Raw genomic sequence first — 12302 nt, 5'->3', positions numbered from 1 at the left:
TATATATATATATATATATATTTAAATTGTTGATGGACCTTTATTTTATTTATTTGTATGTCATGCTGAGAATCAAACCCAGTGCCTTACACATGCTAGGCAAGTGCGCTACCACTGAGCCACAGTCTCAGCCTCAAAAAGGCTATCTTTTCTCTGGTGAATGTCCATACTGCTTTTCACAGTGGTTGCACCAATTTGCAGTCCCATCAGCAATGTATGAGTGTACCTTTTCCCCCAAATCCTCACCAACATTTATTGTTTCCTGTATTCTTGATGATTGCCATTCTGACAGAAGTGAGATGAAATCTTAGTGTAGTTTTGATTTGGATTTCTCTGAATTGCTAGAGATGTTGAACACTTTAATATATATTTGTAGATTGATCGTATTTCTTCTTCTGTGAAGTGTCTGTTCAGTTCTTTAGCTCATTTACTAGTTGGATTATGTGTTTTTTTGTGTGTGCGTTAAGTTTTTTTGATTTTTTTTTATATCCTAGAGATTAATGCTTCATTGGAGGTGCATGTGGTAAAGGTTTTCTCCCAATCTGTAGGCTCTCTCCTCATGGTATTGATTATTTTCAAACATTCAGCCTTTGGTTTTGTGGGATTGGCTTATTTCACTTATCATGATATTCTCCAACTTCATCCATTTATTGGTGAATGCCATAATTTCACTCAGTAATATTTCATTGAGTATATATACCACATTTTCTTTATCCATTCATCTATTGAGGGAAACCTAGGTTGGTTCCATAGTTTAGCTATTGTGAATTGAGCTGCTATAAACATTGACATGGCTGCATTACTGTAGTATGTTGATTTTAAGTCCTTTGGGTATAAATCAAGGAGTGGGATAGCTGGGTCAAATGGTGGTTCCATTCCCAGATTCACAATAAAGCAGGAGGCACTAGAGAATAATAGCATTACCTTATATAAGGTAGAGGGAAGTGATGGGATGGGATGTGGGGATAAGAAAGATGGTAGAATGAAACAGACATTATTATTTTATATGTAACTACATGACCCATATGATTCTGCAAGATGTACACTCAGAAAAGTGAGAAATTATATCCCACCTATGTATGATATATCAAAGTGCATAAATGTATTCTACTGTCATGTATAACTAATTAAAACAAATAATAATAAAAAATATGTACACTGGTGTCAGCCCTACCAAAAGTAAGTAAAGCTGGAAGCTATAAAGAAAGAGTTCTTGGGGCTGGGGATATAACTCAATTGGTAGAGTGTTTGCCTGGCAAGCACAAGGCCTTGGGTTCAATCCCCAGCAACACACACACACACACACACACACACACACACACACACACAGAACTCTTGTGTGAGGCTGCCTGATAATAATGATCACAAGATTGAAATTTTGTTCTGAGTTAAGTTGAGTTTTTTTCATAGACCTACAAATGTTCCTGACCTCCTACATTGATGAACTTGATCTGTTTTTCACTGATAAGATCATGAATTACTGTCCTCATGGTTTTCAGGAACTGGCTGAAATACCAATTTTTTTTGGTGCTAATTATTTACAAAAAATTAATGCTTTGCTGTTTCTATTGTTGTCTTAGCATGATCCCTGCCCCATATATGCCTTATCCAGTCATCTGCCATCTGCTACTGTGGACCACTGGACTGCTCTGATGCTCAATGCTGTTAACTGTCCACACACTCTCAACCCCCATAGAGAATAAGAACTTTGGGTTACTTTCCCCAACTTCACCCCCTTTCAGCAGGAAGCAGTTTGAATATGACATCACCCATTTTTCTATAGAAATGGAATGTAGAAATTGACAGCAGGGAAATGTAACAGTCCACTTTATGCTTTGAATATAGCCCTTGCTGCTCTGCCACCTCAACTATTTTTTTTTTAATGGACATGTTTCTTTCTCTTTCTCTTTCCCTGCTCCTCCCTAATATCTCTCCTTCTGTAATCTCATGGGAAACAGGATTACCTTTCTTCCCTATCCTAGGCAGAGTTATCTGTCCCTCAGTGCACACCAACCATAGGAGCAAGTAATCCAGACAGCAGGGATGGTACCAGAAGATCTCAAAAATGACTGTCTCCCAAATTAACAAGTAAATTACAACTCCAGACAGAGAACATGTGGACTGTAGCCTTTGAGTCACCTCTTCAAAAGCCCCCTGTTCCTGCTGATAGGCAGAATCACAGCCTTTGGGACAGGAGTTCCCTGTTGTTCTTCTTTGCTAGTAAGGAAATAAACCTTCTTTTTCCCTTTTATTTTTCTGTGTCTTCATTATTGAATTGACATTGGGGACAAGGACCAAGCTTTTATCAACACTAGAATGGCAAAGTTTTCTTACATCATTTTTTTTGTTGTTGTTCACAAAAAAATTAATTTTGTTCTTTTTACCTAATAGAAATACACTAAAAAACCAAAATGGTTATTTAATTATTTATTTTTAAAAAAACAGTGCTGGGGTCTGAATCAGTATGTACAAGGGCAAGTGCTCTACCATAGAGCTATATTACCAGCCCCAAACCAAAGTTTCTATTAATACAATTTTCTGTGCTTAATATTGTCTTTATCTCATCTTTAATTACCTACAGAAACTGAGTTTTCTCAAAATTTGAAAAGGTAGATTTTGTTCACAACTCTGTAACTTTCTGTATTTGCCTTTAAATTTTTTTATTATCAATTTAGAGAGCTAAATATTGTTTCATTAGGATCTGCAATCTTATTTAACTGTTAAAACCTTTTGATACTTTGATAACGTCTCCAAATCAGATTCTAAATGGAGACATTTTGACTTCGAACAAACTTGAATATTTTCCAGAAGACTTCAGGAAAACTTTAAAAAAAATGTGTTTTCTCTTATAAGAAGGAGAGATATTAAACTAGGTAGGCTTATTTGGTATGTTGAACTGGGAAATCTTGACCAATAAGAAGTGACGATAAATCCTCTTTAGGTTATATTTGTCTGGATATATAGGGTCAACATAAATATTTCAGAAATTGTGTGAAGTTCACCGAAGTTTGTCCATACATTCAGTGCTCATGGTGCGTCTGTCTTATATAATGTTATCAGGGATTGATGGGAACATCTTCCACAGCCTTTGGACTCCAATGACAAGAGACATACAGCTGGAGTAAGCTGAAAAGGGGAAGACAAAACTTCCCCAGAGTTTTCATTTTATAGTGATCTAAATGTAGCATATTTGCTCACATCCTGTAACCTTGATTTATGGACATAAAAATGTCAAAGCACAGCATATTAAAATATTTCTTATGATGATTGCTCGTGAGAATCTGGAAGTATTTCCTTTACAAGCTAATTATATGGTGAATGTGCTATTCCAGCTCCTTTCTCACACATCCCTTAGCACACATCTGCATGGACCAAGCTTGGATCAGATCATGAAGCAGCCAGAAGCGAATGTCCTGTCTGTTTCCTTCCCTGCTGCATTTCTGCTGGCCACTGGTTTCTAAGCAACTCTGAACACCACTGTTGCTTGGGAAACTCTGACAATTAAACAGGTTTCTCTACTTCAGAACTTGATAGAACTTTTCATCTGTGAAATTGAAATTGAAATTGGGCCCTACCGCACATGACCTAATTAACAGATCTAGCCAAATAGCTTGTCATGGACTTGGAGGAAAGTCTTCAGGCCATTTATCAAAAGAGAGAGAAAAAAAAGAATGCTTTAGTCTGAGGCTAGTTTAATGAAAAAACTGATGAGAGCAAATGTAGTCTTAGATTCTTGGTGTGGATATATAAATTATAATATGCAATATGATATTTTAAGTGTATTCAGATTGCAAAGGTAAAAGGATGTGATCCCTCTTAAGTCTGAAGGAATATTAAAAATAAATGAAGCAGGTTACATGTATTTTCCAGATTTAAATGGGAGAAGAGTATGGCTCCTAGCTTCTATGGACTCAGGATTCCATTTCAAAATAACAGAAAGGAATGATCTTTTTTTTTTGTTATTGACTCCTTTCTCCTACCTTTGCTTAGGCAGTCATTGATAACTAATGCAGAGATAAAGACTGCATTATTACCAGGCATGGTGGTGCACACCTATAATTTCAGCAATTCGGGAGCCTGAGGCAGAGGGATTGTGAGTTCAAAGCCAGTCTCAGCAAATTGCTGAGGCTGGCTTTGAACTCATGATCCTACTGCCTCAGCAACAGCGAGGCCACTAAGGCAACTTAGTGAGACCCTGTCTCTAAATAAAATACAAAATAGGGCTGGGGATGTGGCTCAGTGGTCCAGTGCCCCCGAGTTGAATCTCTAGTAAACCCCATGTCCCCAAAGAAAAGTCTGAATTTCTTAATAGTACATCAAGGGGCACATGCCAGGGGTCAGTCATGAAGGTTTGTTTCTACTGAAGAATTTGAAAGAAAAGAAGTCTTTTCGAGAAACCCTTAACTACCAAAGGATTTGGGAGTGGTTTCCTGAATCTCAAATGTCGCACACTGTTCTACAATCCTCTACAGGTTGGATCTAAGGCCCTGGTAGTGGGGTAAGGAAGGTGCAAGAGAGGAGAGAAGAATCTGAGAAATAAGGGAGACCTCTGGATATATCACCAAGATAAACTCTGTGATTGATAAGCAATCTGATGGGAAAACTGAATCATCTGTCTGGGCTCCAAATATGTGCATATTGTGTCATTAATGGCATTCTTCCTGGTATTAGATTGCTTTTAAACTCTTTCCTAGAGATTATGAATTTGACAAATTTATAATTGTTGGGCTGGCAGTGCAGCTCACTGGTAGAGCGTATGCTTACCAGGAGGCCCTGGGTGCATTAGGTAGCTACTGAGCCATGAATGGATGAGGTGAAATGACAGTGCTGGGTGACTGAAAGCCATAGGGAACCTTACTTGACAGATAAGCAACTGGAAGATGGGGGCTTCCTATGCCTCCTTAAGAAAAAGGATTGTTTCAAGAACATGTCAGACCTTACCACATGGCCTGGACCCTTTCATGTTATCAAAATTGTGCCACAACCCCTATCACCCTGAGAGCCAAAACATCAAGATCCTCACAAAGAAAGCTTAATGGGGGCTCTTCAAAGGGCAATAACGGGATGATTAAGGGGATGGAAAATTGAGGCAAAAACAGGGGAATTTGAAAATAAATCCATTAAGGAGACAGGAAATTGAGACAAAAGCAGGGGGATTCAATTTTGTCAAAAACTCCAGCTCTGAGCACCACACCATCATCTTGAATGCAGTCCATGCAGCTTTTCTGCTGTCAAAAGTCAAGGGTAGGGCTGGAGATACAGCTCAGTCGGTAGAGTGTTCAATCCCCAGAAATACACACACACACAAAGTCAAGGGTAGATCTGAGCTGGACTCTGGAAACTTCCCTGGGACCTCCATAAAGCTGGAGGGCAGGAAGGGCACGGCATTCTTCTCCTCTCTGAGAGCACCCACTCTCTCCCTTGAGAGTGTCCCCTTTTCTATTCCTTCTAATAAACACACGTCTATAACTCTGACCGACATGTGTGAAATCTTTGTGACCTGATCGTGAGAACTCAGGGTGAAGGTGGAGATGGGGGGTTCACCTGCCTCAGTTTCATCAAAGGCCCCAGCTCTGTAACATGTTCAATCTTCAACACCCACACATTAAAAAAAAAAAAAAAGACAAAATTTCAGGTCTCTAATATGGTATAGCAATAGTACGGTGTTTCTTGTGAGGCGGCCAACACTGTGGAGTGTTGAGCAGCTACAAGATGATTAGACAACAACTGGGCAATTGTCCTGCAGAGAAGATCCAAACACATGTGCAGAAATCAGCCTGCTAGTACTTAATATCTCATAGTTCTGATTGGACTGATGCTTCCTGCATATTTCTAGAGAGGAGAGAATGGATTGGCATTGCCTTATTTACTTTTATTATTTGTAAAATGTTTATCTTTTAATGAAAACTTAAGTTTATGAGTGTGTGAGAATAGATCAGAATAGGCCTCCCCTGGATATGAAGGGTTGTCTGGCTGAGAGCAATTAAGAAGTGGGTGCAGGAAGTTCTCCGCCCTTCCTCTGTTTGCCTGAAATTAGGATGTAGATTCACAAAGACAAAAGGTATCTTGCCCCCCAGCTTCATACCAGGGAGGAAAACAGTTAACTTCTGTAGACAGCTTTAGACCCTTATCAGCCTGAAGATCGTACTCAAGGAATCTATAATGACAAGCTTCACTAATAGTCTTTATCTGCCAATTATTTGCTGCTTCTAGAGACTCCAAGTCCTTTTCTTTTGTCCTGTCACTTCTCTATGAACTTGCCATGTTTTTGTTATTGCTGTTGAAGATACTAAATAAGCTGTAATTTAAAGCCATCTCTTTGAAAACAATTCATCTCTGTCTCCCATGTATATATGAAAAATTCATGAAAATAAACTGTTTCCTTTTCCTTATTAATTTTATTTTAATTTTTAAACAGAGGTTCATTCTGAGGACCTTTGGGGGAGTTGAAGAAAACAATTATTCTTTTCCGGCTGGGCATGGTGCTGCATGCTTTTAATCCAAATGACTTGGGAGGTTGAAGCAGAAGAATCACAGGTTCAAGGCCAGCCTCAACAACTCAGCAAGGCCCTAAGCAATTTAGTAACACCCTGTCTCAAAAATAAAAAATAAAAAGGGCTGGGATGTGGCTCTGGGGTACCTGGGCTAAATTCTGGGTACCCAAACTCAAAATGTATATATATATATATATACACACACACATACATACATACATACATATGTATGTGTACACACACACACACACACACACACACACATATAATTCCTACACATGACATAGTAGAGGAAAAATCCAACAATATGAGGGTATATAACAAGAACTTAAACCTCCCTACCACCTCTGTTCTGTGGTCCCCAGCCAGCTCTTCAGAGGCAGGACTTGAGGTTTTCTGAATGTTATTCCAGTGTCATTCCTGCAGAGACATGTGAGTATGGCTATTGAGTTCTTTTCAACACAAATAAATTTGAGTACATAGTAGACACTATAACACCTTATTTTTCCTTTGCTTTCTTAGCATACAAATGTGATTTTAAAAGAAATTTATGATGAAAAATGTTTTCTTATAGTCATGAAATCATGGAGTCCTATAGTCAGGAGAATTTAATTTACTAGCGAACATGACAGTTTATGGAAAAGAAAATAACTGCTTATATTCCCATTGATATTTTAGCCAGTCAGATTTGAGAGGGAAAAACTGTAGCTGTTTACAAAGCTGTATATAACATCAAATAAACACCTCTTCATGATCTTTAATCAGTGGTTTGCAGACTGAGCTTACCCATCTGGGTAGAATAAAAATGGGAACTGGCATGTACAGTGTCTGATATGTGCCGGGTCTTGGGGTCCCATCTTCACGTAGGTAGTCAGATGGGCACCATTTTACTTTTTATTCTGAGCTCTCTTTTTTAAAAATGGAATTGCATTATTCTTACCTGTGCTTGGGAGGAAAAGGTGGAGCCTCAAGTGGCTCTGATTAGGGTGGCCCTATCCCACTCCACATAGAAGGATTTGTGAATGATTCTTGGGAGGAGGATAGAATAAGGAGGAAGAGAGGGAGAAGCAGGAATGGGTTGGACATGACATTCCCATTTCCCTTCTCTTCCTGACTCTCCTGAATCTTACAGTTAGCAACTGAACCAAATGATAACCTTGAGTGGAAGAATATGCATATGAAAACTGGAAATGGGGCTGGGTTGTGAGCCTGATTTTCCATCAGGCAGAACCCAGGTAGTGTGGAGATAGAAAAAAGAACAAGGAAACAAAGGGACCCTTTTACTGCCTGGCCAGGAGCATGAGGTTCCATCAAAGCCCACATGAGTGCTAGGGAGGCACTGGACTGATGATACCAACTCATGAAGCATCTCTATCTGAAAGGGGCATGTGGATTTCCTATGTGGAAACTGGTATCCTCAGAAACTTAGCACTCCATTAGGAACTGAGCTGTCTTCACAGGGAAGAGGCATTGGGTTAACAGACAGATGCGTTATTTATGAAATGGGTTACGGCTACTTCTGTTGCTGCCACTTGAGGATGAAAATATGTGTAAATGTACTTGCAAAGTAATCTAATGATAATTCCATTATTCCCTCTAATGAGCTTTATGTGACTTTATACAAACTACTAAATTCTTTGCTTCAGTTTTTTTTCTCCAAAAATCATGTATGTGTATGTTATCCTACAATATACTGACATATACATGTGTAGTAAAAATTTATAAATAATAATAAAATATACAAAAAGCGTATTGTAAATCTCATATAGCCAATTGATTCACCTTAGGCCTTCAATGATTTTTACTTAAATTTTAGCCATCCTGTGATTATAAGCTTGGCTTGACAAATGGAGTTGCATCCCCATGTTCTAATTTATTTTTGTATGTATGTATGTTTGTATTTATTTATTTTAGGGTGAGTGCTGCAGATTGAATCCAGGGCCTCATGCATGCCAGGCAAGTGCCCTACCACTGAGCTATACCTTCAACTTCTGTTAACCTGTTCTTAATAAATTTATTGCCATTAAAACTAACATGTGACTTTGTGGTAAGTGATTTCTGACTCTGAACTACATTAGTTAAAGTAAACCCTTTTTAATTTCCAGCACTACATATTTTGGAACTCCACTTGTTCATCAATTACATGGTGGCATGCTTCATTGTCATATAGGGGCAAAGAGAATATAAGACCATTGAGGATAAATGTACTTGGTTTGGCTCTGTTATTCTTGATTAGAGGTTCCAGGTATAGCGAAGTTCCATGTTAACGTGAGAATATTTTCTGATAGAGTGGCAAATAATTTTGTTCCAGTGGGAAAACCTACACCCAAAGGTACCATTTATGGCCTTGTAACACATCAACCAGGTATACATCTAATCCAGGAATCTCAACCTCCTGCAAGTACCTTGGTTCTTCAAGTCCTCTCTGAACCGGTTGTAACATCTTACTGGTTCCCTCCCTAATTAATTAATTGAATAAACTCCTCAACACAAATTCATTCTATATAAGCAGGAGGCTCATGATTTTACCTTTTTCACTTCGTGTGGCTTAAAACAATACATATCTGTTCTCATTCTTTTGGAGGCCAGAGCCCCAAATAGAGGTGTCTGCATGTCCTCATTCCCTCAAAGTCCCCGGAGCCATATTTGCTCTTCCAGATTCTGGTGGCTCCAGTCATTCCTCAGTTTTTGTACGTCATTCTAATAACTACCTTCATCCTCCCACCTCTTCTCAGGGTTTACCTTTTTATGACTGAAAGTATACTTAAAAATCATGCTTTAGAATGATAACATGGTACATATACGTAACTCACAGCGTCTAGGTACAAATATGGTGCAGGGAACCATATATCTACATAAAGGGAGTCAAATGAAGATTACATACAAACTTATGCCTTTTCTGATGAGTATTGCTGGCAAAAGAGGTTGCCATAAACTTATTGCCAAAAAACAGGTTTGCCATGATATTTGGATTTCAGAATTTTAGATAATATTTGTCGACCTGTATATGTAAACTACTTCTAACATAGCACATAGTGACCATCTCGATTCTAGTAGCCCATCTCCAGCACCAAGTGGGTATCCTATAATTCTGATACTATCTACCCAGAGTTAGTGTTTGATCCTGCAAGTCAAAAACAAGGGTTTGACTTGGGAAGGTGGTCCCTATGTCAGAGGCCAGTTCAGATAGGGCCTGGAGGCTCTCCATACTTCCTGCCTGAGTATAAGTTTGGGACTCACCACAACCCCCTCGGTTTTAATAATTCTGAACAATACACAGAACTAAAAAAATAATCCTTTATTCATGACTGTGATTCTATCCAAAATATACAAATGAATAGCCAGATGAAGAGGTGTGGAGGGCAAGGTCTGGAAGTTTCCGAGTGCAGGAGCATTGCAAGAGGCAGTACACATCACCCTCCCAAACCACTGATATGTTCACTAACCAAGAAGCTTCCCTGAGCCTCAGAATTCAGAGTTTTTACAGAAACTTCCATAAGTAGACGTGATTGATGAGCTCTTTGCCCATGTAATTTAACTCCATCTTCCCTATTTCCCCCCAAGAGGTTGGGATGGGGTAGTTCACAATTTCAGCTCCCTAACCATGTGTTTGGCTTCTCTGGTAACCAAGCTGAGGTTCTCTAGGGCTCTATAATGTGTCCCCTCATTGTCACAAACTCAACTGTGTTAGAGAAGGCTTTGTTATGAATAACAAAATATTCTAACCACTTGAGAAATTCCAAACTCGGTGCCAAGAACTGGAGATAATATCATATAATGTCCTAAATATCCTAAAGGCAGCAGTCATTAGCATTTTGATCATGTATTCCTGAAAATAACTTTGAAAATCTATGTACTCCTGGTTACAATGTTAAACTCTATCTACTTCTTATCATAAGCTTAACAGATGCAAAGGATATAATTTCTGGCATATTTGTTCATATCTGCTTTAAATAAGTTCTACCAATCTTCAGAAGTAAAACTTTTAGATCATTCAATTTCTAGTTACATGTCATATACTCTAAATGATGAAGCTCATCACTAGTGACAATAGTAGACTTTCTGTTAGGAAAAAAAATGTTCCTTTAAAAAAATTCAAATAAATGTGTTAATATTCATTAGCATTTATACTTTTTGATTCCAAATATTTATTATAAAATGAATGCATGTACAGACAGGCAACTAGGAAGGCAGAGGTAGATGGATATGGGTCTGAGGCTTGCCACCCCTCACCTTCTGGAAGAAATTAAGTGCTTGATGCTTCACCCATACTCTCTTGACTTTGCAGTCTCTGGATTCCCTCTCAGGAGCTATAGCACATTGTCAATCTGTTTCTGAGTTTGGACCCTGTAAGCTTTTACACCAAGTCAACACACCATTGTAACATTTGGGATGTGGGGAGGGAGGGTGTGTGCTCTTCTTTTTGTTGAGTGTGAAAGAAATTATCCTGATTCGGTGACCAGGGCTTTAAGGGGATGGGCCATATTGTATGTATTTAAGACCTGCTGCCCTCTGGCTTTCCTTAAAGATTGCTGTAGCTCCCATAGTTCCCAGGGGTGGTGGAATAATCACCAGGTATCAGGATTTCTCACTTCCTTTTCTCTTTATTTCTTTTTTTCCCCCTTCAATTTCAATCATTCCTTACAGCTTTCTTATCTATAAGAAGAGGAGCGAATGCACAAGACACTTGAGATTGGCCATTCTGCCAAAGGGCTGAGGGCAAGAGGGAGATCATGGATGGCACCACAGCAAGATGTGTCTTTTCCAAATTCTGCTGCTTTGCTACCTAATGGCTCTACAATCATTCTAGCCATGTCTTTATATCTCAGGGCAAATTTTCTTATCTGTAAAATGGGAGCAGATGTGACGCTTACGTCACACTATGGTCTTCAGAGTTAAGTGAAATAATGTATTTGAAATGCTTTGTAAACTGTAAAGCATTGAAGCAATGCTAGATGGCATTTTTACAAGTCATCAGAGAGTAATTTCATAAGCTGTTGATCTGCTCTGCCTGCAATTCTCTTCCCTATTGAGGATGACCCCATGGAGAGTGTGAGCTTTCCTACTGTACTTCTCTTTCCTTCCTTTCTTTATTTCTTTTTTTGGGGGATGGGGTTGGGGATATTAGATCATAATATACTTTTGTGATATTTAAATCTATAATCTTAAAAAAGATTTAATAAAATGAATTGTAAAATGCCTTTAAAATAAAAAAGTGCAAGAACTATTAGTGTTCAGTTTAACATTTTGTAAAAATGTATTTTTCTCATTTTCGAATGTAACGAAAAGCCAAAAAGAATTCTCTCTGCATGTAAATAATAGATGCAACTCAAAATATAGAGTCAGAACATAAAATAAAATTTTAAGTAAATGCCATCTGGTTGTGGAAAAGTGGAGGAAAATGAAGTGACTAGACAGATGGTGTGGAATCTGAAGTGACATGGAATCCTAACTGAAAGTTGGCCACCTTAATGAGGTCTTAATTTCCCTTTAGGTACATGAGGAAAGGGAGACAAAGATTGTTTAACCAACAGTGAAACCAATTCTGCTGCTTCAAACGATGATGATCAGCCTTCTATGTTATAACATCTGAAAGCCACGGTGGAGACTCAAGTTGGAGACTTAATCAGCTATTGTCCTGGCCACACCATCGTAGTGTATTTGTGCCACAGTTTCCCCCAAAACAGGTCATACGTGACTAATGGGAGAGTCCTGCCAATTGTCTAGCTGTTTGCAGAAATTATCAAGCCTTTGATCTGATCATTCCTTAGCAGACCAGACTGTCTGAAGATCACTGCAGTTGACAGG

The sequence above is a fragment of the Ictidomys tridecemlineatus genome, chromosome 2 (genome assembly GCF_052094955.1).
Source record: "Ictidomys tridecemlineatus isolate mIctTri1 chromosome 2, mIctTri1.hap1, whole genome shotgun sequence".
Taxonomy (NCBI): Eukaryota; Metazoa; Chordata; class Mammalia; order Rodentia; family Sciuridae; genus Ictidomys; species Ictidomys tridecemlineatus.
This window is presented reverse-complemented; position numbering follows the sequence as displayed.